We start from the raw sequence: 27,691 nt of genomic DNA, 5'->3' as shown, positions 1-27,691 counted from the left end.
GGCCCTAAGCTGGGTAGCAGTCTGCGATCTGACGAGAGCAGGCGTGTTCAGCTTAGGATGGCCGTTGACAGCTTCTCGCCCTTTATACTGTGCATTTAAGCATCAATAAATCCTTTTTGGAATCGGAACGGAAGGCTGCAACAGAGCAAAATGTCAACGGCAGCCGGGATTCCGAGCCAGTGTCCCATGCCGGTACTTACCGGGCCCTAAGATCTGTACCAGTCTGCGATCTGACGAGAGCAGGCACGTTAAGCTTAGGATGGCCGTCGACAGCTTCACACCTTGTATACTGTGGATTTAAGCATCAATAAATTCTTTTCGGAATCGGAGCGGAAGGCAGCAATAGTGCAAAATGTCAACGGCACCTGGGATTCCCAGCCAGTCTCCCATGCTGATACTTACCGGGCCCTAAGCTGGGTAGCAGTCTGCGATCTGACGAGAGCAAGTGCGTTCAGCTTAGGATGGCCTTTGACAGCTTCTCGCCCTTTATACTGTGGATTTAAGCATCAATAATATCTTTTCGGAATCGGAGCGGAAGGCAGCAATAGAGCAAAATGGCAACGGCATCCGGGATTCCCAGCCAGTCTCCCATGCCAGTACTTACCGGGCCCTAAGCTGGGTAGCAGTCTGCGATCTGACGAGAGCAGGCGCGTTCAGCTTAGGATGGCCATTGACAGCTTCATGCTTTTTATACTGTGCATTTAAGCATCAATAAATCCTTTTCGGAATCAGAGAGGAAGGCGGCAACAGAGCAAAATTTCAATAGCACCTTGGATTGCCAGCCAGTCTCCCATGCCCGTACTTGCCGGGCAGCAGTCTGCGATCTGACAAGAACAGGCACTTTCAGCTTAGGATAGCCGTAGACGGCTTCACACCCTGTATATTGTGGATTTAAGCATCAATAAATCCTTTTCGTAATCAGAGCGGAAGGCGGCTACAGAGCAAAATGTCAACAACACCTGGGATTCCCAGCCAGTCTCCCACGCTGGTACTTACCGGGCCCTAAGCTGGGTAGCAGTCTGCGATCTGACGAGAGCAGGCGCGTTCAGCTTAGGATGGCCGTTGACAGCTTCACACTTTGTATACTGTGGATTTAAGCATCAATAAATAATTTTCGGAATCGGAGCAGAAACAGAGCAAAATGTCAACTGCACCCAGGATTCCCAGCCAGTCTCCCATGCTGGTACTTACCAGGCCCGAAGCTGGGTAGCAGTCTGCGATCTGACAAGAACAGGCGCATTCAGCTTAGAATGGCCGTAGACATCTTCACACCCTGTATACTGTGGATTTAAGCATCAATAAATCCTTTTCGGAATCAGAGCGGAAGGCGGCAACAGAGCAAAATGTCAACGACACCTGGGATTCCCAGCCAGTCTCCCATGCTGGTACTTACCGGGCCCTAAGCTGGATAGCAGTCTGCGATCTGACGAGAGCAGGCGCGTTCAGCTTAGGATGGCCGTTGACAGCTTTTCGCCCTTTATACTGTGCATTTAAGCATCAATAAATCCTTTTCGGAATCGGAACGGAAGGCGGCAACAGAGCAAAATGTCAACGGCAGCCGGGATTCCCAGCCAGTGTCCCATGCCGGTACTTACCGGGCCCTAAGATCTGTACCAGTCTGCGATCTGACGAGAGCAGGCGCGTTAAGCTTAGGATGGCCGTCGACAGCTTTACACCTTGTATACTGTGGATTTAAGCATCAATAAATTATTTTCGGAATCGGAGCGGAAGGCAGCAATAGAGCAAAATGTCAACGGCACTCGGGATTCCCAGCCAGTCTCCCATGCCAGTACTTACCGGGCCCTAAGCTGGGTAGCCGTCTGCGATCTGACAAGAGCAGGCGCGTTCAGCTTAGGATGGCCATTGACAGCTTCATGTTTTTTATACTGTGCATTTAAGCATCAATAAATCCTTTTCGGAATCGGAAGGGAAGGCGGCAACAGAGCAAAATGTGAACTGCACCCGGAATTCCCAGCCAATCTCCCATGCCGGTACTTACTGGGCCCTAAGCTGGGTAGCAGTCTGCGATCTGACGAGAGCAGGCGCGTTCAGCTTAGGATGGCCGTAGACATCTTCACACCCTGTATACTGTGGATTTAAGCATCAATAAATCCTTTTCGGAATCGGAGCGTAAGGCGGCAACAGAGCAAAATGTCAACGACACCTGAGATTCCCAGCCAGTCTCCCATGCTGGTACTTACCGGGCCCTAAGCAGGGTAGCAGTCTGCGATCTGACGAGAGCAGGCACGTTCAGCTTAGGATGGCCGTTGACAGCTTCACGCCCTTTATACTGTGGATTTAAGCATCAATAAATCCTTTTCCGAATCGGAGCGGAAGGCGGCAACAGATTAAAAAGGCCAACGGCACCCGGGATTCCCAGCCAGTCTCCCATGCTGGTACTTACCGGGCCCTAAGCTGGGTAGCAGTCTGCGATCTGATGAGAGCAGGCGTGTTCAGCTTAGGATGGCCATTGACAGCTTCTCGCCCTTTATACTGTGCATTTAAGCATCAATAAATCCTTTTTGGAATCGGAACGGAAGGCGGCAACAGAGCAAAATGTCAACGGCAGCCGGGATTCCCAGCCAGTGTCCCATGCCGGTACTTACCGGGCCCTAAGATCTGTACCAGTCTGCGATCTGACGAGAGCAGGCACGTTAAGCTTAGGATGGCCGTCGACAGCTTCACACCTTGTATACTGTGGATTTAAGCATCAATAAATTATTTTCGGAATCGGAGCGGAAGGCGGCAACAGAGCAAAATATCAACTGCACCCGGGATTCCCAGCCAGTCTCCCATGCCGGTACTTACTGGGCCCTAAGCTGGGTAGAAGTCTGCGATCTGACGAGAGCAGGCGCGTTCAGCTTAGGATGGCCGTTGACATCTTCACGCCTTGTATATTGTGGATTTAAGCATCAATAAATATTTTTTTAATCGGAGAGGAAGGCGGCAACAGAGCAAAATGTCAATGGCACCTTGGATTGCCAGCCAGTCTCCCATGCCGGTAACTGCCGGGCAGCAGTCTGCGATCTGAGGAGAGCAGGCACGTTCAGGCTTAGGATGGCTGTTGACAGCTTCACACCCTGTATATTGTGGATTTAAGCATCAATAAATCCTTTTCCGAATCGGAGGGGAAGGCGGCAACAGATTAAAATGTCAACTGCACCCGGGATTCCCAGCCAGTCTCCCATGCTGGTACTTACAAGGCTCTAAGCTGGGTAGCAGTCTGCGATCAGACGAAAGCAGGCGTGTTCAGCTTAGGATGGCCGTTGACAGCTTCACACTTTGTATACTGTGGATTTAAGCATCAATAAATAATTTTCGGAATCGGAGCAGAAACAGAGCAAAATGTCAACTGCACCCGGGATTCACAGCCAGTCTCCCATGCTGGTACTTACCAGGCCCGAAGCTGGGTAGCAGTCTGCGATCTGACGAGAACAGTCGCATTCAGCTTAGGATGGCCGTAGACATCTTCACACCCTGTATACTGTGGATTTAAGCATCAATAAATCCTTTTCGGAATCGGAGCGTAAGGCGGCAACAGAGCAAAGTGTCAATGACACCTGGGATTCCCAGCCAGTCTCCCATGCTGGTACTTACCGGGCCCTAAGCTGGGTAGCAGTCTGCGATCTGACGAGAGCAGGCGCGTTCAGCTTAGGATGGCCGTTGACAGCTTCATGCCCTTTATACTGTGCATTTAAGCATCAATAAATTCTTTTCCGAATCGGAGCGGAAGGCGGCAACAGATTAAAATGTCAACTGCACCCGGGATTCCCAGCCAGTCTCCCATGCTGGTACTTACCACGCCCTAAGCTGGGTAGCAGTCTGCGATCTGACGAGAGCAGGCACGTTCAGCTTAGGATGGACGTTGACAGCTTCACGCCTTGTATATTGTGGATTTAAGCATCCATACATATTTTTATTAATCGGAGAGGAAGGCGGCAACAGAGCAAAATGTCAATGGCACCTTGGATTGCCAGCCAGTCTCCCATGCCGGTAACTGCCGGGCAGCAGTCTGCGATCTGAGGAGAGCAGGCACGTTCAGGCTTAGGATGGCCGTTGACAGCTTCACACCCTGTATATTGTGGATTTAAGCATCAATAAATCCTTTTCCGAATCGGAGCGGAAGGCGGCAACAGATTAAAATGTCAACTGCACCCGGGATTCCCAGCCAGTCTCCCATGCTGGTACTCACCAGGCCCTAAGCTGGGTAGCAGTCTGCGATCTGACGAGAACAGGCGCATTCAGCTTAGGATGGCCGTAGACGTCTTCACACCCTGTATACTGTGGATTTAAGCATCAATAAATCCTTTTCGGAATCGGAGCGGAAGGCGGCAACAGAGCAAAATGTCAACGACACCTGGGATTCCCAGCCAGTCTCCCATGCTGGTACTTACCAGGCCCTAAGCTGGGTAGCAGTCTGCGATCTGTCGAGAGCAGGCGCGTTCAGCTTAGGATGGCCGTTGACAGCTTCTCGCCCTTTATACTGTGCATTTAGGCATCAATAAATCCTTTTCGGAATTGGAATGGGAGGCGGCAACAGAGCAAAATGTCAATGGCAGCCGGGATTCCCAGCCAGTGTCCCATGCCGGTACTTACCGGGCCCTAAGATCTGTACCAGTCTGCGATCTGACGAGAGCAGGCGCGTTAAGCTTAGGATGGCCGTCGACAGCTTCACACCTTGTATACTGTGGATTTAAGCATCAATAAATTCTTTTCGGAATCGGAGCGGAAGGCAGCAATAGAGCAAAATATCAACGGCACCCGGGATTCCCAGCCAGTCTCCCATGCCAGTACTTACCGGGCCCTAAGCTGGGTAGCAGTCTGCGATCTGACGAGAGCAGGCGCGTTCAGCTTAGGATGGCCGTTGACATCTTAATGCCTTGTATACTGTGGATTTAAGCATCAATAAATATTTTTTTTAATCGGAGAGGAAGGCGGCAACAGATCAAAATGTCAATAGCACCTTGGATTGCCAGCCAGTCTCCCATGCCCGTACTTGCCGGGCAGCAGTCTGCGATCTGACAAGAACAGGCGCATTCAGCTTAGGATAGCCGTAGACGGCTTCACACCCTGTATATTGTGGATTTAAGCATCAATAAATCCTTTTCGGAATCGGAGCAAAATGTCTACAGAGCAACAGAGCAACATGTCAACAACACCTGAGATTTCCAGCCAGTTTCCCATGCTGGTACTTACCGGGCCCTAAGCTGGGTAGCAGTCTGCGATCTGACGAGAGCAGGCGCGTTCAGCTTAGGATGGCCGTTAACAGCTTCACGCCCTTTATACTGTCCATTTAAGCATCAATAAATCCTTTTCCGAATCGGAGCGGAAGGCGGCAACAGATTAAAATGTCAACTGCACCCGGGATTCCCAGCCAGTCTCCCATGCTGGTACTTACCAGGCCCTAAGCTGGGTAGCAGTCTGCGATCTGACGAGAGCAGGCGCGTTCAGCTTAGGATGGCCGTTGACAGCTTCACACTTTGTATACTGTGCATTTAAGCATCAATAAATCCTTTTCGGAATCGGAACCGGAACGGAAGGCGGCAACAGAGCAAAATGTCAACGGCAGCCGGGATTCCCAGCCAGTGTCCCGTGCCAGTACTTACTGGGCCCTAAGATCTGTACCAGTCTGCGATCTGACGAGAGCAGGCGCGTTAAGCTTAGGATGGCCGTCGACAGCTTCACACCTTGTATACTGTGGATTTAAGCATCAATAAATTATTTTCGGAATCGGAGCGGAAGGCAGCAATAGAGCTAAATGTCAACCGGGATTCCCAGCCAGTCTCCCATGCCAGTACTTACCGGGCCCTAAGCTGGGTAGCAGTCTTCGATCTGACGAGAGCAGGCGCGTTCAGCTTAGGATGGCCATTGACAGCTTCATGCTTTTTATACTGTGCATTTAAGCATCAATAAATCCTTTTCGGAATCGGAACGGAAGGCGGCAACAGAGCAAAATGTCAACTGCACCCGGGATTCCCAGCCAGTCTCCCATGCCGGTACTTACCGGGCCCTAAGCTGGGTAGCAGTCTGCGATCTGACGAGAGCAGGCGCGTTCAGCTTAGGATGGCTGTTGACATCTTCATGCCTTGTATATTGTGGATTTAAGCATCAATACATTTTTTTTTTAATCGGAAAGGAAGGCGGCAACAGAGCAAAATGTCAATGGCACCTTGGATTGCCAGCCAGTCTCCCATGCCGGTAACTGCCGGGCAGCAGTCTGCGATCTGAGGAGAGCAGGCATGTTCAGGCTTAGGATGGCCGTTGACAGCTTCACACCCTGTATATTGTGAATTTAAGCATCAATAAATCCTTTTCCGAATCGGAGCGGAAGGCGGCATTAGATTACAATGTCAACTGCACCCGGGATTCCCAGCCAGTCTCCCATGCTGGTACTTACCAGGACCTAAGCTGGGTAGCAGTCTGCGATCTGACGAGAGCAGGCGCGTTTAGCTTAGGATGGCCGTTGACAGCTTCACACTTTGTATACTGTGGATTTAAGCATCAATAAATAATTTTCGGAATCTGAGCAGAAACAGAGCAAAATGTCAACTGCACCCGGGATTCCCAGCCAGTCTCCCTTGCTGGTACTTACCAGGCCCGAAGCAGGGTAGCAGTCTGCGATCTGACGAGAACAGGCGCGTTCAGCTTAGGATGGCCGTTGACAGCTTCTCGCCCTTTATACTGTGCATTTAGGCATCAATAAATCCTTTTCGGAATTGGAACGGAAGGCGGCAACAGAGCAAAATGTCGCCGGCAGCCGGGATTCCCAGCCAGTGTCCCATGCCGGTACTTACCGGGCCCTAAGATCTGTACCAGTCTGCGATCTGACGAGAGCAGGCCCGTTAAGCTTAGGATGGCCGTCGACAGCTTCACACCTTGTATACTGTGGATTTAAGCATCAATAAATTATTTTCGGAATCGGAGCGGAAGGCAGCAATAGAGCAAAATATCAACGGCACCCGGGATTCCCAGCCAGTCTCCCATGCCAGTACTTACCGGGCCCTAAGCTGGGTAGCAGTCTGCGATCTGACGAGAGAAGGCGCGTTCAGCTTAGGATGGCCGTTGACATCTTCATACCTTGTATACTGTGGATTTAAGCATCAATAAATATTCTTTTTTAATCAGAGAGGAAGGCGGCAACAGATCAAAATGTCAATAGCACCTTGGATTGCCAGCCAGTCTCCCATGCTGGTACTTACCAGGCCCGAAGCTGGGAAGCAGTCTGCGATCTGACGAGAGCAGGCGCGTTCAGCTTAGGATGGCCATTGAAAGCTTCTTGCTTTTTATACTGTGCATTTAAGCATCAATAAATCCTTTTCGGAATCGGAGAGGAAGGCGGCAACAGAGCAAAATGTCAATAGCACCTTGGATTGCCAGCCAGTCTACCATGCCCGTACTTGCCGGGCAGCAGTCTGCGATCTGACAAGAACAGGCACATTCAGCTTAGGATAGCCGTAGACGGCTTCACACCCTGTATATTGTGGATTTAAGCATCAATAAATCCTTTTCGGAATCAAAGCAAAATGTCTACAGAGCTACATGTCAACAACACCTGAGATTCCCAGCCAGTCTCCCATGCTGGTACTTACCAGGCCCTAAGCTGGGTAGCAGTCTGCGATCTGGCGAGAGCAGGCGCGTTCAGCTTAGGATGGCCGTTGACAGCTTCACACTTTGTATACTGTGGATTTAAGCATCAATAAATAATTTTCGGAATCGGAGCAGAAACAGAGCAAAATGTCAACTGCACCCGGGATTCCCAGCCAGTCTCCCATGCTGGTACTTACCAGGCCCGAAGCTGGGTAGCAGTCTGCGATCTGACGAGAACAGTCGCATTCAGCTTAGGATGGCCGTAGACATCTTCACACCCTGTATACTGTGGATTTAAGCATCAATAAATCCTTTTCGGAATCGGAGCGTAAGGCGGCAACAGAGCAAAATGTCAACGACACCTGGGATTCCCAGCCAGTCTCCCATGCTGGTACTTACCGGGCCCTAAGCTGGGTAGCAGTCTGCGATCTGACGAGAGCAGGCGCGTTCAGCTTAGGATGGCCGTTGACAGCTTCACGCCCTTTATACTGTGCATTTAAGCATCAATAAATCCTTTTCCGAATCGGAGCGGAAGGCGGCAACAGATTAAAATGTCAACTGCACCCGGGATTCCCAGCCAGTCTCCCATGCTGGTACTTACCAGGCCCTAAGCTGGGTAGCAGTCTGCGATCTGACGAGAGCAGGCACGTTCAGCTTAGGATGGACGTTGACAGCTTCATGCTTTTTACACTGTGCATTTAAGCATCAATAAATCCTTTTCGGAATCGGAAGGGAAGGCGGCAACAGAGCAAAATGTCAACTGCACCCGGGATTCCCAGCCAATCTCCCATGCCGGTACTTACTGGGCCCTAAGCTGGGTAGCAGTCTGCGATCTGACGAGAGCAGGCGCGTTCAGCTTAGGATGGCCGTAGACATCTTCACACCCTGTATACTGTGGATTTAAGCATCAATAAATCCTTTTCGGAATCGGAGCGTAAGGCGGCAACAGAGCAAAATGTCAACGACACCTGGGATTCCCAGCCAGTCTCCCATGCTGGTACTTACCGGGCCCTAAGCTGGGTAGCAGTCTGCGATCTGACGAGAGCAGGCGTGTTCAGATTAGGATGGCCGTTGACAGCTTCACGCCCTTTATACTGTGGATTTAAGCATCAATAAATCCTTTTCCGAATCGGAGCGGAAGGCGGCAACAGATTAAAAAGGCCAACGGCACCCGGGATTCCCAGCCAGTCTCCCATGCTGGTACTTACCGGGCCCTAAGCTGGGTAGCAGTCTGCGATCTGACGAGAGCAGGCGTGTTCAGCTTAGGATGGCCGTTGACAGCTTCTCGCCCTTTATACTGTGCATTTAAGCATCAATAAATCCTTTTTGGAATCGGAACGGAAGGCGGCAACAGAGCAAAATGTCAACGGCAGCCGCGATTCCCAGCCAGTGTCCCATGCCGGTACTTACCGGGCCCTAAGATCTGTACCAGTCTGCGATCTGACGAGAGCAGGCACGTTAAGCTTAGGATGGCCGTCGACAGCTTCACACCTTGTATACTGTGGATTTAAGCATCAATAAATTATTTTCGGAATCGGAGCGAAAGGCAGCAATAGAGCAAAATGTCAACGGCACCTGGGATTCCCAGCCAGTCTCCCATGCTGATACTTACCGGGCCCTAAGCTGGGTAGCAGTCTGCGATCTGACGAGAGCAAGTGCGTTCAGCTTAGGATGGCCTTTGACAGCTTCTTGCCCTTTATACTGTGGATTTAAGCATCAATAATATCTTTTCGGAATCGGAGCGGAAGGCAGCAATAGAGCAAAATGGCAACGGCATCCGGGATTCCCAGCCAGTCTCCCATGCCAGTACTTACCGGGCCCTAAGCTGGGTAGCAGTCTGCGATCTGACGAGAGCAGGCGCGTTCAGCTTAGGATGGCCATTGACAGCTTCATGCTTTTTATACTGTGCATTTAAGCATCAATAAATCCTTTTCGGAATCGGAGAGGAAGGCGGCAACAGAGCAAAATTTCAATAGCACCTTGGATTGCCAGCCAGTCTCCCATGCCCGTACTTGCCGGGCAGCAGTCTGCGATCTGACAAGAACAGGCACTTTCAGCTTAGGATAGCCGTAGACGGCTTCACACCCTGTATATTGTGGATTTAAGCATCAATAAATCCTTTTCGTAATCAGAGCGGAAGACGGCTACAGAGCAAAATGTCAACAACACCTGGGATTCCCAGCCAGTCTCCCATGCTGGTACTTACCGGGCCCTAAGCTGGGTAGCAGTCTGCGATCTGACGAGAGCAGGCGCGTTCAGCTTAGGATGGCCGTTGACAGCTTCACACTTTGTATACTGTGGATTTAAGCATCAATAAATAATTTTCGGAATCGGAGCAGAAACAGAGCAAAATGTCAACTGCACCCAGGATTCCCAGCCAGTCTCCCATGCTGGTACTTACCAGGCCCGAAGCTGGGTAGCAGTCTGCGATCTGACAAGAACAGGCGCATTCAGCTTAGGATGGCCGTAGACATCTTCACACCCTGTATACTGTGGATTTAAGCATCAATAAATCCTTTTCGGAATCAGAGCGGAAGGCGGCAACAGAGCAAAATGTCAACGACACCTGGGATTCCCAGCCAGTCTCCCATGCTGGTACTTACCGGGCCCTAAGCTGGATAGCAGTCTGCGATCTGACGAGAGCAGGCGCGTTCAGCTTAGGATGGCCGTTGACAGCTTTTCGCCCTTTATACTGTGCATTTAAGCATCAATAAATCCTTTTCGGAATCGGAACGGAAGGCGGCAACAGAGCAAAATGTCAACGGCAGCCGGGATTCCCAGCCAGTGTCCCATGCCGGTACTTACCGGGCCCTAAGATCTGTACCAGTCTGCGATCTGACGAGAGCAGGCGCGTTAAGCTTAGGATGGCCGTCGACAGCTTTACACCTTGTATACTGTGGATTTAAGCATCAATAAATTCTTTTCGGAATCGGAGCGGAAGGCAGCAATAGAGCAAAATGTCAACGGCACCCGGGATTCCCAGCCAGTCTCCCATGCCAGTACTTACCGGGCCCTAGGCTGCGTAGCAGTCTGCGATCTGACGAGAGCAGGCGCGTTCAGCTTTGGATGGCCATTGACAGCTTCATGCTTTTTATACTGTGCATTTAAGCATCAATAAATCCTTTTCGGAATCGGAGAGGAAGGCGGCAACAGAGCAAAATGTCAATAGCACCTTGGATTGCCAGCCAGTCTCCCATGCCCGTACTTGCCGGGCAGCAGTCTGCGATCTGACAAGAACAGGTACATTCAGCTTAGGATAGCCGTAGACGGCTTCACACCCTGTATACTGTGGATTTAAGCATCAATAATCCTTTTCGGAATCGGAGCGGAAGGCGGCTACAGAGCAAAATGTCAACAACACCTGGGATTCCCAGCCAGTCTCCCATGCTGGTACTTACCGGGCCCTAAGCTGGGTAGCAGTCTGCGTTCTGACGAGAGCAGGCTCGTTCAGCTTAGGATGGCCGTTGACAGCTTCACGCCCTTTATACTGTGCATTTAAGCATCAATAAATCCTTTTCCGAATCGGAGCGGAAGGCGGCAACAGATTAAAATGTCAACTGCACCCGGGATTCCCAGCCAGTCTCCCATGCTGGTACTTACCAGGCCCTAAGCTAGGTAGCAGTCTGCGATCTGACGAGAGCAGGCGCGTTCAGCTTAGAATGGCCATTGACAGCTTCACACTTTGTATACTGTGGATTTAAGCATCAATAAATCCTTTTCGGAATCGGAACGGAAGGCGGAAACAGAGCAAAATGTCAACGGCAGCCGGGATTCCCAGCCAGTGTCCCATGCCGGTACTTACCGGGCCCTAAGATCTGTACCAGTCTGCGATCTGACGAGAGCAGGCGCGTTAAGCTTAGGATGGCCGTCGACAGCTTCACACCTTGTATACTGTGGATTTAAGCATCAATAAATTCTTTTCGGAATCGGAGCGGAAGGCGGCAACAGAGAAAAATGTCAACTGCACCCGGGATTCCCAGCCAGTCTCCCATGCCGGTACTTACTGGGCCCTAAGCTGGGTAGCAGTCTGCGATCTGACGAGAGCAGGCGCGTTCAGCTTAGGATGGCCGTTGACATCTTCACGTCTTGTATATTGTGGATTTAAACATCAATAAATATTTTTTTAATCGGAGAGGAAGGCGGCAACAGAGCAAAATGTCAATGGCACCTTGGATTGCCAGCCAGTCTCCCATGCCGGTAACTGCCGGGCAGCAGTCTGCGATCTGAGGAGAGCAGGCACGTTCAGGCTTAGGATGGACGTTGACAGCTTCGCACCCTGTATATTGTGGATTTAAGCATCAATAAATCCTTTTCCGAATCGGTGCGGAAGGCGGCAACAGATTAAAATGTCAACTGCATCCGGGATTCCCAGCCAGTCTCCCATGCTGGTACTTACCAGGCCCTAAGCTGGGTAGCAGTCTGCGATCTGACGAGAGCAGGCGCGTTCAGCTTAGGATGGCCGTTGACAGCTTCACGCCTTGTATATTGTGGATTTAAGCATCAATAAATATTTTTATTAATCGAAGAGGAAGGCGGCAACAGAGCAAAATGTCAATGGCACCTTGTATTGCCAACCAGTCTCCCATGCCGGTAACTGCCGGGCAACAGTCTGCGATCTGAGGAGAGCAGGCACGTTCAGGCTTAGGATGGCCGTTGACAGCTTCACACCCTGTATATTGTGGATTTAAGCATCAATAAATCCTTTTCCGAATTGGAGCGGAAGGCGGCAACAGATTAAAATGTCAACTGCACCTGGGATTCCCAGCCAGTCTCCCAAGCTGGTACTTACCAGGCCCTAAGCTGGGTAGCAGTCTGCGATCTGACGAGAGCAGGCACGTTCAGCTTAGGATGACCGTTGACAGCTTCACACTTTGTATACTGTGGATTTAAGCATCAATAAAAAAAATTCGGAATCTGAGGAGAAACAGAGCAAAATGTCAACTGCACCCGGGATTCCCAGCCAGTCTCCCATGCTGGTACTTACCAGGCCCGAAGCTGGGTAGCAGTCTGCGATCTGACGAGAACAGGCGCATTCAGCTTAGGATGGCCGTTGACTGCTCCTCGCCCTTTATACTGTGCATTTAAGCATCAATAAATCCTTTTCGGAATTGGAACGGAAGGCGGCAACAGAGCAAAATGTCAACGGCAGCCGGGATTCCCAGCCAGTGTCCCATGCCGGAACTTACCGGGCCCTAAGATCTGTACCAGTCTGCGATCTGACGAGAGCAGGCGCGTTAAGCTTAGGATGGCCGTCGACAGCTTCACACCTTGTATACTGTGGATTTAAGCATCAATAAATTATTTTCGGAATCGGAGCGGAAGGCAGCAATAGAGCAAAATATCAACGGCACCCGGGATTCCCAGCCAGTCTCCCATGCCAGTACTTACCGGGCCCTAAGCTGGGTAGCAGTCTGCGATCTGACGAGAGCAGGCGCGTTCAGCTTAGGATGGCTGTTGACATCTTCACTCTTTGTATACTGTGGATTTAAGCATCAATAAATATTTTTTTTAATCGGAGAGGAAGGCGGCAACAGATCAATAGCACCTTGGATTGCCAGCCAGTCTCCCATGCCCGTACTTGCCGGGCAGCAGTCTGCGATCTGACAAGAACAGGCGCATTCAGCTTAGGATAGCCGTAGACGGCTTCACACCCTGTATATTGAGGATTTAATAAATCCTTTTCGGAATCGGAGCAAAATGTCTACAGAGCTACAGAGCAAAATGTCAACAACACCTGAGATTCCCAGCCAGTCTCCCATGCTGGTACTTACCAGGCCCTAAGCTGGGTAGCAGTCTGCGATCTGACGAGAGCAGGCGCGTTCAGCTTAGGATGTCCGTTAACAGCTTCACGCCCTTTATACTGTGCATTTAAGCATCAATAAATCCTTTTCCGAATAGGAGCGGAAGGCTGCAACAGATTAAAATGTCAACTGCACCCGGGATTCCCAGCCAGTCTCCCATGCTGGTACTTACCAGGCCCTAAGCTGGGTAGCAGTCTGCGATCTGACGAGAGCAGGCGCGTTCAGCTTAGGATGGCCGTTGACAGCTTCTCACTTTGTATACTGTGCATTTAAGCATCAATAAATCCTTTTCGGAATCGGAACGGAAGGCGGCAACAGAGCAAAATGTCAACGGCAGCCGGGATTCCCAGCCAGTGTCCCATGCCGGTACTTACCGGGCCCTAAGATCTGTACCAGTCTGCGATCTGACGAGAGCAGGCACGTTCAGCTTAGGATGGCCATTGACAGCTTCATGCTTTTTATACTGTGCATTTAAGCATCAATAAATCCTTTTCGGAAACGGAATGGAAGGCGGCAACAGAGCAAAATATCAACTGCACCCGGGATTCCCAGCCAGTCTCCCATGCCGGTACTTACTGGGCCCTAAGCTGGGTAGCAGTCTGCGATCTGACGAGAGCAGGCGCGTTCAGCTTAGGATGGCCGTTGACATCTGCACGCCTTGTATATTGTGGATTTAAGCATCAATAAATAATTTTTTAATCGGAAAGGAAGGTGGCAACAGAGCAAAATGTCAATTGCACCTTGGATTGCCAGCCAGCCTCCCATGCCGGTAACTGCCGGGCAGCAGTCTGCGATCTGAGGAGAGCAGGCACGTTCAGGCTTAGGATGGCCGTTGACAGCTTCACACCCTGTGTATTGTGGATTTAAGCATCAATAAATCCTTTTCCGAATCGGAGCGGAAGGCGGCGATCTGACGAGAGCAGGCGCGTTCAGCTTAGGATGGCCGTTGACAGCTTCTCGCCCTTTATACTGTGCATTTAGGCATAAATAAGCTTAGGATGGCCGTCAACAGCTTCACACCTCTTATACTGTGGATTTAAGCATCAATAAATCCTTTTCGGAATCGGAGAGTAAGGCGGCAACAGAGCAAAATGTCAATAGCACCTTGGATTGCCAGCCAGTCACCCATGCCCGTACTTGCCGGGCAGCAGTCTGCGATCTGACAAGAACAGGCACATTCAGCTTAGGATAGCCGTAGACGGCTTCACACCCTGTATACTGTGGATTTAAGCATCAATAAATCCTTTTCGGAATCGAAGCGGAAGGCGGTTACAGAGCAAAATGTCAACAACACCTGGGATTCCCAGCCAGTCTCCCATGCTGGTACTTACCGGGCCGTAAGCTGGGTAGCAGTCTGCGATCTGACGAGAGCAGGCGTGTTCAGCTTAGGATGGCCGTTGTAAGCTTCACATTTTGTATACTGTGGATTTAAGCATCAATAAATAATTTTCGGAATCGGAGCAGAAACAGAGCAAAATGTCAACTGCTCCCAGGATTCCCAGCCAGCCTCCCATGCCGGTACTTACCAGGCCCGAAGCTGGGTAGCAGTCTGCGATCTGACAAGAACAGGCGCATTCAGCTTAGGATGGCCGTAGACATTTTCACAACCTGTATACTGTGGATTTAAGCATCAATAAATCCTTTTCGGAATCGGAGCGGAAGGCGGCAACAGAGCAAAATGTCAACTGCACCTGGGATTCCCAGCCAGTCTCCCATGCTGGTACTTACCGGGCCCTAAGCTGGGTAGCAGTCTGCGATCTGACGAGAGCAGGCGAATTCAGCTTAGGATGGCCGTTGACAGCTTCTCGCCCTTTATACTGTGCATTTAAGCATCAATAAAACCTTTTCGGAATCAGAACGGAACGGAAGGCGGCAACAGAGCAAAATGTCAACGGCAGCCGGGATTCCCAGCCAGTGTCCCATGCCGGTACTTACCGGGCCCTAAGATCTGTACCAGTCTGCGATCTGACGAGAGCAGGCGCGTTAAGCTTAGGATGGCCGTCGACAGCTTCACACCTTGTATACTGTGGATTTAAGCATCAATAAATTCTTTGCGGAATCGGAGCGGAAGGCAGCAATAGAGCAAAATGTCAATGGCACCTGGGATTCCCAGCCAGTCTCCCATGCCAGTACTTACCAGGCCCTAAGCTGGGAAGCAGTCTGCGATCTGACAAGAGCAGGCGCGTTCAGCTTAGGATGGCCGTTGACATTTTCACGCCTTGTATACTGTTAATTTAAGCATCAATAAATATTTTTTTTAATCGGAGAGTAAGGCGGCAACAGATCAAAATGTCAATAGCACCTTGGATTGCCAGCCAGTCTCCCATGCCCGTACTTGCCGGGCAGCAGTCTGCGATCTGACAAGAACAGGCGCATTCAGCTTAGGATAGCCGTAGACGGCTTCACACCCTGTATATTGTGGATTTAAGCATCAATAAATCCTTTTTGGAATCGGAGCAAAATGTCTACAGAGCTACAGAGCAAAATGTCAACAACACCTGAGATTCCCAGCCAGTCTCCCATGCTGGTACTTACCGGGCCCTAAGCTGGGTAGCAGTCTGCAATCTGACGAGAGCAGGCGCGTTCAGCTTAGGATGGCCATTAACAGCTTCATGCCCTTTATACTGTGCATTTAAGCATCAATAAATCCTTTTCTGAATCGGAGCGGAAGGCGGCAACAGATTAAAATGTCAACTGCACCCGGGATTCCCAGCCAGTCTCCCATGCTGGTACTTACCAGGCCCTAAGCTGGGTAGCAGTCTGCGATCTGACGAGAGCAGGCGCGTTCAGCTTAGGATGGCCGTTGACAGCTTCACAATTTGTATACTGTGCATTTAAGCATCAATAAATCCTTTTCGGAATCGGAACGGAAGGCGGCAACAGAGCAAAATGTCAGCGACAGCCGGGATTCCCAGCCAGTGTCCCATGCCGGTACTTACCGGGCCCTAAGATCTGTACCAGTCTGCGATCTGACGAGAGCAGGCGCGTTAAGTTTAGGATGGCCGTCGACAGCTTCACACCTTGTATACTGTGGATTTAAGCATCAATAAATTCTTTTCGGAATCGGAGCGGAAGGCGGCAACAGAGCAAAATGTCAACTGCACCCGGGATTCCCAGCCAGTCTCCCATGCCGGTATTTACTGGGCCCTAAGCTGGGTAGCAGTCTGCGATCTGACGAGAGCAGGCGCGTTCAGCTTAGGATGGCCGTTGACATCTTCACGCCTTGTATATTGTGGATTTAAGCATCAATAAATATTTTTTTAATCGGAGAGGAAGGCGGCAACAGAGCAAAATGTCAATGGCACCTTGGATTGCCAGCCAGTCTCCCATGCCGGTAACTGCCGGGCAGCAGTCTGCGATCTGAGGAGAGCAGGCACGTTCAGGCGTAGGATGGCCGTTGACAGCTTCACACCCTGTTTATTGTGGATTTAAGCATCAATAAATCCTTTTCCGAATCTGAGCGGAAGGCGGCAACAGAGCAAAATGTCAACTGCACCCGGGATTCCCAGCCAGTCTCCCATGCTGGTACTTATCAGGCACGAAGCAGGGTAGCAGTCTGCGATCTGACGAGAACAGGCACATTCAGCTTAGAATGGCCGTTGACAGCTTCTCGCCCTTTATACTGTGCATTTAAGCATCAATAAAACCTTTTCGGAATCGGAACGGAACGGAAGGCGGCAACAGAGCAAAATGTCAACGGCAGCCGGGATTCCCAGCCAGTGTCCCATGCCGGTACTTACCGGGCCCTAAGATCTGTACCAGTCTGCGATCTGACGAGAGCAGGCGCGTTAAGCTTAGGATGGCCGTCGACAGCTTCACACCTTGTATACTGTGGATTTAAGCATCAATAAATTATTTTCGGAATCGGAGCGGAAGGCAGCAATAGAGCAAAATGTCAACGGCACCTGGGATTCCCAGCCAGTCTCCCATGCCAGTACTTACTGGGCCCTAAGCTGGGAAGCAGTCTGCGATCTGACAAGAGCAGGCGCGTTCAGCTTAGGATGGCCGTTGACATCTTCACGCCTTGTATACTGTTAATTTAAGCATCAATAAATATTTTTTTTAATCGGAGAGTAAGGCGGCAACAGATCAAAATGTCAATAGCACCTTGGATTGCCAGCCAGTCTCCCATGCCCGTACTTGCCGGGCAGCAGTCTGCGATCTGACAAGAACAGGCGCATTCAGCTTAGGATAGCCGTAGACGGCTTCACACCCTGTATATTGTGGATTTAAGCATCAATAAATCCTTTTTGGAATCGGAGCAAAATGTCTACAGAGCTACAGAGCAAAATGTCAACAACACCTGAGATTCCCAGCCAGTCTCCCATGCTGGTACTTACCGGGCCCTAAGCTGGGTAGCAGTCTGCAATCTGACGAGAGCAGGCGCGTTCAGCTTAGGATGGCCATTAACAGCTTCATGCCCTTTATACTGTGCATTTAAGCATCAATAAATCCTTTTCTGACTCGGAGCGGAAGGCGGCAACAGATTAAAATGTCAACTGCACCCGGGATTCCCAGCCAGTCTCCCATGCTGGTACTTACCAGGCCCTAAGCTGGGTAGCAGTCTGCGATCTGACGAGAGCAGGCGCGTTCAGCTTAGGATGGCCGTTGACAGCTTCACACTTTGTATACTGTGCATTTAAGCATCAATAAATCCTTTTCGGAATCGGAACGGAAGGCGGTAACAGAGCAAAATGTCAGCGGCAGCCGGGATTCCCAGCCATTGTCCCATGCCGGTACTTACCGGGCCCTAAGATCTGTACCAGTCTGCGATCTGACGAGAGCAGGCGCGTTAAGTTTAGGATGGCCGTCGACAGCTTCACACCTTGTATATTGTGGATTTAAGCATCAATAAATTCTTTTCGCAATCGGAGCGGAAGGCGGCAACAGAGCAAAATGTCAACTGCACCCGGGATTCCCAGCCAGTCTCCCATGCCGGTATTTACTGGGCCCTAAGCTGGGTAGCAGTCTGCGATCTGACGAGAGCAGGCGCGTTCAGCTTAGGATGGCCGTTGACATCTTCACGCCTTGTATATTGTGGATTTAAGCATCAATAAATATTTTTTTAATCGGAGAGGAAGGAGGCAACAGAGCAAAATGTCAATGGCACCTTGGATTGCCAGCCAGTCTCCCATGCCGGTAACTGCCGGGCAGCAGTCTGCGATCTGAGGAGAGCAGGCACGTTCAGGCTTAGGATGGCCGTTGACAGCATCACACCCTGTTTATTGTGGATTTAAGCATCAATAAATCCTTTTCCGAATCTGAGCGGAAGGCGGCAACAGATTAAAATGTCAACTGCACCCGGGATTCCCAGCCAGTCTCCCATGCTGGTACTTACCAGGCCCTAAGCTGGGTAGCAGTCTGCGATCTGACGAGAGCAGGTGCATTTAGCTTAGGATGGCCGTTGACAGCTTCACACTTTGTATACTGTGGATTTAAGCATCAATAAATAATTTTCGGAATCGGAGCAGAAACAGAGCAAAATGTCAACTGCACCCGGGATTCCCAGCCAGTCTCCCATGCTGGTACTTATCAGGCCCGAAGCAGGGTAGCAGTCTGCGATCTGACGAGAACAGGCACATTCAGCTTAGGATGGCCGTAGACAACTTCACACCCTGTATACTGTGGATACTGTGGATTTAAGCATCAATAAATCCTTTTCGGAATCGGAGCGTAAGGCGGCAACAGAGCAAAATGTCAACGACACCTGGGATTCCCAGCCAGTCTCCCATGCTGGTACTTACCTGGCTCTAAGCTGGGTAGCAGTCTGCGATCTGACGAGAGCAGGCACGTTCAGCTTAGGATGGCCGTTGACAGCTTCTCGCACTTTATACTGTGCATTTAAGCATCAATAAATCCTTTTCGGAATCGGAACGGAAGGCGGCAACAGAGCAAAATGTCAACGGCAGCCGGGATTCCCAACCAGTGTCCCATGCGGGTACTTACCGGGCCCTAAGATCTGTACCAGTCTGCGATCTGACAAGAGCAGGCACGTTAAGCTTAGGATGGCCGTCGACAGCTTCACACCTTGTATACTGTGGATTTAAGCATCAATAAATTCTTTTCGGAATCGGAGCGGAAGGCAGCAATAGAGCAAAATGTCAACGGCACCCGGGATTCCCAGCCAGTCTCCCATGCCAGTACTTATCGGGCCCTAGGCTGGGTAGCAGTCTGCGATCTGACGAGAGCAGGCGCGTTCAGCTTTGGATGGCCATTGACAGCTTCATGCTTTTTATACTGTGCATTTAAGCATCAATAAATCCTTTTCGGAATCGGAGAGGAAGGCGGCAACAGAGCAAAATGTCAATAGCACCTTGGATTGCCAGCCAGTCTCCCATGCCCGTACTTGCCGGGCAGCAGTCTGCGATCTGACAAGAACAGGCACATTCAGCTTAGGATAGCCGTAGACGGCTTCACACCCTGTATACTGTGGATTTAAGCATCAATAAATCCTTTTCGGAATCGGAGCGGAAGGCGGCTACAGAGCAAAATGTCAACAACACCTGGGATTCCCAGCCAGTCTCCCATGCTGGTACTTACCGGGCCCTAAGCTGGGTAGCAGTCTGCGTTCTGACGAGAGCAGGCGCGTTTAGCTTAGGATGGCCGTTGACAGCTTCACGCCCTTTATACTGTGCATTTAAGCATCAATAAATCCTTTTCCGAATCGGAGCGGAAGGCGGCAACAGATTAAAATGTCAACTGCACCCGGGATTCCCAGCCAGTCTCCCATGCTGGTACTTACCAGGCCCTAAGCTGGGTAGCAGTCTGCGATCTGACGAGAGCAGGCGCGTTCAACTTAGGATGGCCATTGACAGCTTCACACTTTGTATACTGTGGATTTAAGCATCAATAAATCCTTTTCGGAATCGGAACGGAAGGCGGAAACAGAGCAAAATGTCAACGGCAGCCGGGATTCCCAGCCAGTGTCCCATGCCGGTACTTATCGGGCCCTAAGATCTGTACCAGTCTGCGATCTGACGAGAGCAGGCGCGTTAAGCTTAGGATGGCCGTCGACAGCTTCACACCTTGTATACTGTGGATTTAAGCATCAATAAATTCTTTTCGGAATCGGAGCGGAAGGCGGCAACAGAGCAAAATGTCAACTGCACCCGGGATTCCCAGCCAGTCTCCCATGCCGGTACTTACTGGGCCCTAAGCTGGGTAGCAGTCTGCGATCTGACGAGAGCAGGCGCGTTCAGCTTAGGATGGCTGTTGACAGCTTCACGCCTTGTATATTGTGGATTTAAGCATCAATAAATATTTTTATTAATCGGAGAGGAAGGCGGCAATGGAGCAAAATGTCAATGGCACCTTGTATTGCCAGCCAGTCTCCCATGCCGGTAACTGCCGGGCAACAGTCTGCGATCTGAGGAGAGCAGGCACGTTCAGGCTTAGGATGGCCGTTGACAGCTTCACACCCTGTATATTGTGGATTTAAGCATCAATAAATCCTTTTCCGAATCGGAGCGGAAGGCGGCAAAAGATTAAAATGTCAACTGCACCTGGGACTCCCAGCCAGTCTCCCATGCTGGTACTTACCAGGCCCTAAGCTGGGTAGCAGTCTGCGATCTGACGAGAGCAGGCACGTTCAGCTTAGGATGGCCGTTGACAGCTTCACACTTTGTATACTGTGGATTTAAGCATCAATAAAAAAAATTCGGAATCGGAGGAGAAACAGAGCAAAATGTCAACTGCACCCGGGATTCCCAGCCAGTCTCCCATGCTGGTACTTACCAGGCCCGAAGCTGGGTAGCAGTCTGCGATCTGACGAGAACAGGCGCATTCAGCTTAGGATGGCCGTTGACAGCTTCTCGCCCTTTATACTGTGCATTTAGGCATCAATAAATCCTTTTCGGAATTGGAACGGAAGGCGGCAACAGAGCAAAATGTCAACGGTAGCCGGGATTTCCAGCCAGTGTCCCATGCCGGAACTTACCGGGCCCTAAGATCTGTACCAGTCTGCGATCTGACGAGAGCAGGCGCGTTAAGCTTAGGATGGCCGTCGACAGCTTCACACCTTGTATACTGTGGATTTAAGCATCAATAAATTATTTTCGGAATCGGAGCGGAAGGCAGCAATAGAGCAAAATATCAACGGCACCCGGGATTCCCAGCCAGTCTCCCATGCCAGTACTTACCGGGCCCTAAGCTGGGTAGCAGTCTGCGATCTGACGAGAGCAGGCGCGTTCAGCTTAGGATGGCCGTTGACATCTTCACTCTTTGTATACTGTGGATTTAAGCATCAATAAATATTTTTTTTAATCGGAGAGGAAGGCGGCAACAGATCAAAATGTCAATAGCACCTTGGATTGCCAGCCAGTCTCCCATGCCCGTACTTGCCGGGCAGCAGTCTGCGATCTGACAAGAACAGGCGCATTCAGCTTAGGATAGCCGTAGACGGCTTCACACCCTGTATATTGTGGATTTAATAAATCCTTTTCGGAATCGGAGCAAAATGTCTACAGAGCTACAGAGCAAAATGTCAACAACACCTGAGATTCCCAGCCAGTCTCCCATGCTGGTACTTACCGGGCCCTAAGCTGGGTAGCAGTCTGCGATCTGACGAGAGCAGGCGCGTTCAGCTTAGGATGTCCGTTAACAGCTTCACGCCCTTTATACTGTGCATTTAAGCATCAATAAATCCTTTTCCGAATAGGAGCGGAAGGCGGCAACAGATTAAAATGTCAACTGCACCCGGGATTCCCAGCCAGTCTCCCATGCTGGTACTTACCAGGCCCTAAGCTGGGTAGCAGTCTGCGATCTGACGAGAGCAGGCACGTTCAGCTTAGGATGGCCGTTGACAGCTTCACACTTTGTATACTGTGGATTTAAGCATCAATAAAAAAAATTCGGAATCGGAGGGGAAACAGAGCAAAATGTCAACTGCACCCGGGATTCCCAGCCAGTCTCCCATGCTGGTACTTACCAGGCCCGAAGCTGGGTAGCAGTCTGCGATCTGACGAGAACAGGCGCATTCAGCTTAGGATGGCCGTTGACAGATTCTCGCCCTTTATACTGTGCATTTAGGCATCAATAAATCCTTTTCGGAATTGGAACGGAAAGCGGCAACAGAGCAAAATGTCAACGGCAGCCGGGATTCCCAGCCAGTGTCCCATGCCGGAACTTACCGGGCCCTAAGATCTGTACCAGTCTGCGATCTGACGAGAGCAGGCGCGTTAAGCTTAGGATGGCCGTCGACAGCTTCACACCTTGTATGCTGTGGATTTAAGCATCAATAAATTATTTTCGGAATCGGAGCGGAAGGCAGCAATAGAGCAAAATATCAACGGCACCCGGGATTCCCAGCCAGTCTCCCATGCCAGTACTTACCGGGCCCTAAGCTGGGTAGCAGTCTGCGATCTGACGAGAGCAGGCGCGTTAAGCTTAGGATGGCCGTTGACATCTTCACTCTTTGTATACTGTGGATTTAAGCATCAATAAATATTTTTTTTAATCGGAGAGGAAGGCGGCAACAGATCAAAATGTCAATAGCACCTTGGATTGCCAGCCAGTCTCCCATGCCCGTACTTGCCGGTAAGCAGTCTGCGATCTGACAAGAACAGGCGCATTCAGCTTAGGATAGCCGTAGACGGCTTCACACCCTGTATATTGTGGATTTAATAAATCCTTTTCGGAATCGGAGCAAAATGTCTACAGAGCTACAGAGCAAAATGTCAACAACACCTGAGATTCCCAGCCAGTCTCCCATGCTGGTACTTACCGGGCCCTAAGCTGGGTAGCAGTCTGCGATCTGACGAGAGCAGGCGCGTTCAGCTTAGGATGTCCGTTAACAGCTTCACGCCCTTTATACTGTGCATTTAAGCATCAATAAATCCTTTTCCGAATAGGAGCGGAAGGCGGCAACAGATTAAAATGTCAACTGCACCCGGGATTCCCAGCCAGTCTCCCATGCTGGTACTTACCAGGCCCTAAGATGGGTATCAGTCTGCGATCTGACGAGAGCAGGCGTGTTCAGCTTAGGATGGCCGTTGACAGCTTCTCATTTTGTATACTGTGCATTTAAGCATCAATAAATCCTTGTCGGAATCGGAACGGAAGGCGGCAACAGAGCAAAATGTCAACGGCAGCCGGGATTCCCAGCCAGTGTCCCATGCCGGTACTTACCGGGCCCTAAGATCTGTACCAGTCTGCGATCTGACGAGAGCAGGCGCGTTCAGCTTAGGATGGCCATTGACAGCTTCATGCTTTTTATACTGTGCATTTAAGCATCAATAAATCCTTTTCGGAAACGGAATGGAAGGCGGCAACAGAGCAAAATGTCAACTGCACCCGGTATTCCCAGCCAGTCTCCCATGCCGGTACTTACTGGGCCCTAAGCTGGGTAGCAGTCTGCGATCTGACGAGAGCAGGCGCGTTCAGCTTAGGATGGCCATTGACATCTTCACGCCTTGTATATTGTGGATTTAAGCATCAATAAATAATTTTTTAATCGGAGAGGAAGGTGGCAACAGAGCAAAATGTCAATGGCACCTTGGATTGCCAGCCAGCCTCCCATGCCGTTAACTGCCGGGCAGCAGTCTGCGATCTGAGGAGAGCAGGCACGTTCAGGCTTAGGATGGCCGTTGACAGCTTCACACCCTGTATATTGTGGATTTAAGCATCAATAAATCCTTTTCCGAATCGGAGCGGAAGGCGGCGATGTGACGAGAGCAGGCGCGTTCAGCTTAGGATGGCCGTTGACAGCTTCTCGCCCTTTATACTGTGCATTTAGGCATAAATAAGCTTTGGATGGCCGTCAACAGCTTCACACCTTGTATACTGTGGATTTAAGCATCAATAAATTATTTTCGGAATCGGAGCGGAAGGCAGCAATAGAGCAAAGTGTCAACGGCACCTGGGATTCCCATGCCAGTCTCCCATGCCAGTACTTACCGGGCCCTAAGCTGGGTAGCAGTCTGCGATCTGACGAGAGCAGGCGCGTTCAGCTTAGGATGGCCATTGACAGCTTCATGCTTTTTATACTGTGCATTTAAGCATCAATAAATCCTTTTCGGAATCGGAGAGTAAGGCGGCAACAGAGCAAAATGTCAATAGCACCTTGGATTGCCAGCCAGTCACCCATGCCCGTACTTGCCGGGCAGCAGTCTGCGATCTGACAAGAACAGGCACATTCAGCTTAGGATAGCCGTAGACGGCTTCACACCCTGTATACTGTGGATTTAAGCATCAATAAATCCTTTTCGGAATCGAAGCGGAAGGCGGTTACAGAGCAAAATGTCAACAACACCTGGGATTCCCAGCCAGTCTCCCATGCTGGTACTTACCGGGCCCTAAGCTGGGTAGCAGTCTGCGATCTGACGAGAGCAGGCACGTTTAGCTTAGGATGGCCGTTGACAGCTTCATGCCCTTTATACTGTGCATTTAAGCATCAATAAATCCTTTTCCGAATCGGAGCGGAAGGCGGCAACAGATTAAAATGTCAACTGCACCCGGGATTCCCAGCCAGTCTCCCATGCTGGTACTTACCAGGCCCTAAGCTGGGTAGCAGTCTGCGATCTGACGAGAGCAGGCGCGTTCAGCTTAGGATGGCCATTGACAGCTTCACACTTTGTATACTGTGGATTTAAGCATCAATAAATCCTTTTCGGAATCGGAACGGAAGGCGGAAACAGAGCAAAATGTCAACGGCAGCCGGGATTCCCAGCCAGTGTCCCATGCCGGTACTTACCGGGCCCTAAGATCTGTACCAGTCTGCGATCTGACGAGAGCAGGCGCGTTAAGCTTAGGATGGCCGTCGACAGCTTCACACCTTGTATACTGTGGATTTAAGCATCAATAAATTCTTTTCGGAATCGGAGCGGAAGGCGGCAACAGAGCAAAATGTCAACTGCACCCGGGATTCCCAGCCAGTCTCCCATGCCGGTACTTACTGGGCCCTAAGCTGGGTAGCAGTCTGCGATCTGACGAGAGCAGGCGCGTTCAGCTTAGGATGGCCGTTGACATCTTCACGCCTTGTATATTGTGGATTTAAACATCAATAAATATTTTTTTAATCGGAGAGGAAGGCGGCAACAGAGCAAAATGTCAATGGCACCTTGGATTGCCAGCCAGTCTCCCATGCCGGTAACTGCCGGGCAGCAGTCTGCGATCTGAGGAGAGCAGGCACGTTCAGGCTTAGGATGGCCGTTGACAGCTTCACACCCTGTATATTGTGGATTTAAGCATCAATAAATCCTTTTCCGAATCGGAGCGGAAGGCGGCAAAAGATTAAAATGTCAACTGCACCTGGGATTCCCAGCCAGTCTCCCATGCTGGTGCTTACCGGGCCCTAAGCTGGGTAGCAGTCTGCGATCTGACAAGAGCAGGCACGTTTAGCTTAGGATGGCCGTTGACAGCTTCATGCCCTTTATACTGTGCATTTAAGCATCAATAAATCCTTTTCCGAATCGGAGCGGAAGGCGGCAACAGATTAAAATGTCAACTGCACCCGGGATTCCCAGCCAGTCTCCCATGCTGGTACTTACCAGGCCCTAAGATGGGTAGCAGTCTGCGATCTGACGAGAGCAGGCGTGTTCAGCTTAGGATGGCCATTGACAGCTTCACACTTTGTATACTGTGGATTTAAGCATCAATAAATCCTTTGCGGAATCGGAACGGAAGGCGGAAACAGAGCAAAATGTCAACGGCAGCCGGGATTCCCAGCCAGTGTCCCATGCCGGTACTTACTGGGCCCTAAGCTGGGTAGCAGTCTGCGATCTGACGAGAGCAGGCGCGTTCAGCTTAGGATGGCCGTTGACATCTTCACGCCTTGTATATTGTGGATTTAAACATCAATAAATATTTTTTTAACCGGAGAGGAAGGCGGCAACAGAGCAAAATGTCAATGGCACCTTGGATTGCCAGCCGGTCTCCCATGACGGTAACTGCCGGGCAGCAGTCTGCGATCTGAGGAGAGCAGGCACGTTCAGGCTTAGAATGGCCGTTGACAGCTTCACACCCTGTATATTGTGGATTTAAGCATCAATAAATCCTTTTCCGAATCTGAGCGGAAGGCGGCAACAGAGCAAAATGTCAACTGCACCCGGGATTCCCAGCCAGTCTCCCATGCTGGTACTTACCAGGCCCTAAGCTGGGTAGCAGTCTGCGATCTGACGAGAGCAGGTGCATTTAGCTTAGGATGGCCGTTGACAGCTTCACACTTTGTATACTGTGGATTTAAGCATCAATAAATAATTTTCGGAATCGGAGCAGAAACAGAGCAAAATGTCAACTGCACCCGGGATTCCCAGCCAGTCGCCCATGCTGGTACTTATCAGGCCCGAAGCAGGGTAGCAGTCTGCGATCTGACGAGAACAGGCACATTCAGCTTAGAATGGCCGTTGACAGCTTCTCGCCCTTTATACTGTGCATTTAAGCATCAATAAAACCTTTTCGGAATCGGAACGGAACGGAAGGCGGCAACAGAGCAAAATGTCAACGGCAGCCGGGATTCCCAGCCAGTGTCCCATGCCGGTACTTACCGGGCCCTAAGATCTGTACCAGTCTGCGATCTGACGAGAGCAGGCGCGTTAAGCTTAGGATGGCCGTCGACAGCTTCACACCTTGTATACTGTGGATTTAAGCATCAATAAATTCTTTTCGGAATCGGAGCGGAAGGCAGCAATAGAGCAAAATGTCAACGGCACCTGGGATTCCCAGCCAGTCTCCCATGCCAGTACTTACTGGGCCCTAAGCTGGGAAGCAGTCTGCGAACTGACAAGAGCAGGCGCGTTCAGCTTAGGATGGCCGTTGACATCTTCACGCCTTGTATACTGTTAATTTAAGCATCAATAAATATTTTTTTTAATCGGAGAGTAAGGCGGCAACAGATCAAAATGTAAATAGCACCTTGGATTGCCAGCCAGTCTCCCATGCCCGTACTTGCCGGGCAGCAGTCTGCGATCTGACAAGAACAGGCGCATTCAGCTTAGGATAGCCGTAGACGGCTTCACACCCTGTATATTGTGGATTTAAGCATCAATAAATCCTTTTTGGAATCGGAGCAAAATGTCTACAGAGCTACAGAGCAAAATGTCAACAACACCTGAGATTCCCAGCCAGTCTCCCATGCTGGTACTTACCGGGCCCTAAGCTGGGTAGCAGTCTGCAATCTGACGAGAGCAGGCGCGTTCAGCTTAGGATGGCCATTAACAGCTTCATGCCCTTTATACTGTGCATTTAAGCATCAATAAATCCTTTTCTGACTCGGAGCGGAAGGCGGCAACAGATTAAAATGTCAACTGCACCCGGGATTCCCAGCCAGTCTCCCATGCTGGTACTTACCAGGCCCTAAGCTGGGTAGC

At 50.5% G+C, this 27,691-nt stretch overlaps 21 pseudogenes; all 21 read right to left on the bottom strand.

Moving 5' to 3' along the window:
• Nucleotides 1-947: 947 nt before the first annotated feature.
• LOC130324199 (5S ribosomal RNA) lies at nucleotides 948-1,067 on the bottom strand (annotated as a pseudogene).
• A 277-nt stretch (nucleotides 1,068-1,344) lies between these two features.
• LOC130353147 (5S ribosomal RNA) lies at nucleotides 1,345-1,464 on the bottom strand (annotated as a pseudogene).
• An 891-nt stretch (nucleotides 1,465-2,355) lies between these two features.
• On the bottom strand, nucleotides 2,356-2,475 carry LOC130353113 (5S ribosomal RNA; annotated as a pseudogene).
• A 1,073-nt stretch (nucleotides 2,476-3,548) lies between these two features.
• On the bottom strand, nucleotides 3,549-3,668 carry LOC130352774 (5S ribosomal RNA; annotated as a pseudogene).
• A 677-nt stretch (nucleotides 3,669-4,345) lies between these two features.
• On the bottom strand, nucleotides 4,346-4,465 carry LOC130348394 (5S ribosomal RNA; annotated as a pseudogene).
• A 284-nt stretch (nucleotides 4,466-4,749) lies between these two features.
• On the bottom strand, nucleotides 4,750-4,869 carry LOC130317930 (5S ribosomal RNA; annotated as a pseudogene).
• Nucleotides 4,870-5,349: 480 nt separating this feature from the next.
• LOC130349566 (5S ribosomal RNA) lies at nucleotides 5,350-5,469 on the bottom strand (annotated as a pseudogene).
• Nucleotides 5,470-7,937: 2,468 nt separating this feature from the next.
• LOC130313370 (5S ribosomal RNA) lies at nucleotides 7,938-8,057 on the bottom strand (annotated as a pseudogene).
• Nucleotides 8,058-8,543: 486 nt separating this feature from the next.
• On the bottom strand, nucleotides 8,544-8,663 carry LOC130352977 (5S ribosomal RNA; annotated as a pseudogene).
• Nucleotides 8,664-8,746: 83 nt separating this feature from the next.
• LOC130353019 (5S ribosomal RNA) lies at nucleotides 8,747-8,866 on the bottom strand (annotated as a pseudogene).
• Nucleotides 8,867-9,744: 878 nt separating this feature from the next.
• On the bottom strand, nucleotides 9,745-9,864 carry LOC130319616 (5S ribosomal RNA; annotated as a pseudogene).
• A 277-nt stretch (nucleotides 9,865-10,141) lies between these two features.
• Nucleotides 10,142-10,261, bottom strand: LOC130353146 (5S ribosomal RNA; annotated as a pseudogene).
• A 284-nt stretch (nucleotides 10,262-10,545) lies between these two features.
• LOC130352176 (5S ribosomal RNA) lies at nucleotides 10,546-10,665 on the bottom strand (annotated as a pseudogene).
• A 271-nt stretch (nucleotides 10,666-10,936) lies between these two features.
• Nucleotides 10,937-11,056, bottom strand: LOC130352042 (5S ribosomal RNA; annotated as a pseudogene).
• A 2,455-nt stretch (nucleotides 11,057-13,511) lies between these two features.
• Nucleotides 13,512-13,631, bottom strand: LOC130349557 (5S ribosomal RNA; annotated as a pseudogene).
• Nucleotides 13,632-16,076: 2,445 nt separating this feature from the next.
• LOC130349547 (5S ribosomal RNA) lies at nucleotides 16,077-16,196 on the bottom strand (annotated as a pseudogene).
• A 1,685-nt stretch (nucleotides 16,197-17,881) lies between these two features.
• On the bottom strand, nucleotides 17,882-18,001 carry LOC130349536 (5S ribosomal RNA; annotated as a pseudogene).
• A 1,878-nt stretch (nucleotides 18,002-19,879) lies between these two features.
• Nucleotides 19,880-19,999, bottom strand: LOC130352016 (5S ribosomal RNA; annotated as a pseudogene).
• A 1,478-nt stretch (nucleotides 20,000-21,477) lies between these two features.
• On the bottom strand, nucleotides 21,478-21,597 carry LOC130317919 (5S ribosomal RNA; annotated as a pseudogene).
• Nucleotides 21,598-22,669: 1,072 nt separating this feature from the next.
• On the bottom strand, nucleotides 22,670-22,789 carry LOC130342306 (5S ribosomal RNA; annotated as a pseudogene).
• Nucleotides 22,790-24,231: 1,442 nt separating this feature from the next.
• Nucleotides 24,232-24,352, bottom strand: LOC130348001 (5S ribosomal RNA; annotated as a pseudogene).
• Nucleotides 24,353-27,691: the final 3,339 nt, after the last annotated feature.

Source organism: Hyla sarda, chromosome 1, assembly GCF_029499605.1.
Source record: "Hyla sarda isolate aHylSar1 chromosome 1, aHylSar1.hap1, whole genome shotgun sequence".
In the NCBI taxonomy this organism is placed as follows: domain Eukaryota; kingdom Metazoa; phylum Chordata; class Amphibia; order Anura; family Hylidae; genus Hyla; species Hyla sarda.
Note: the sequence above shows the minus strand (reverse complement) of the source record. Positions and strands in the feature narration are given on the sequence as shown.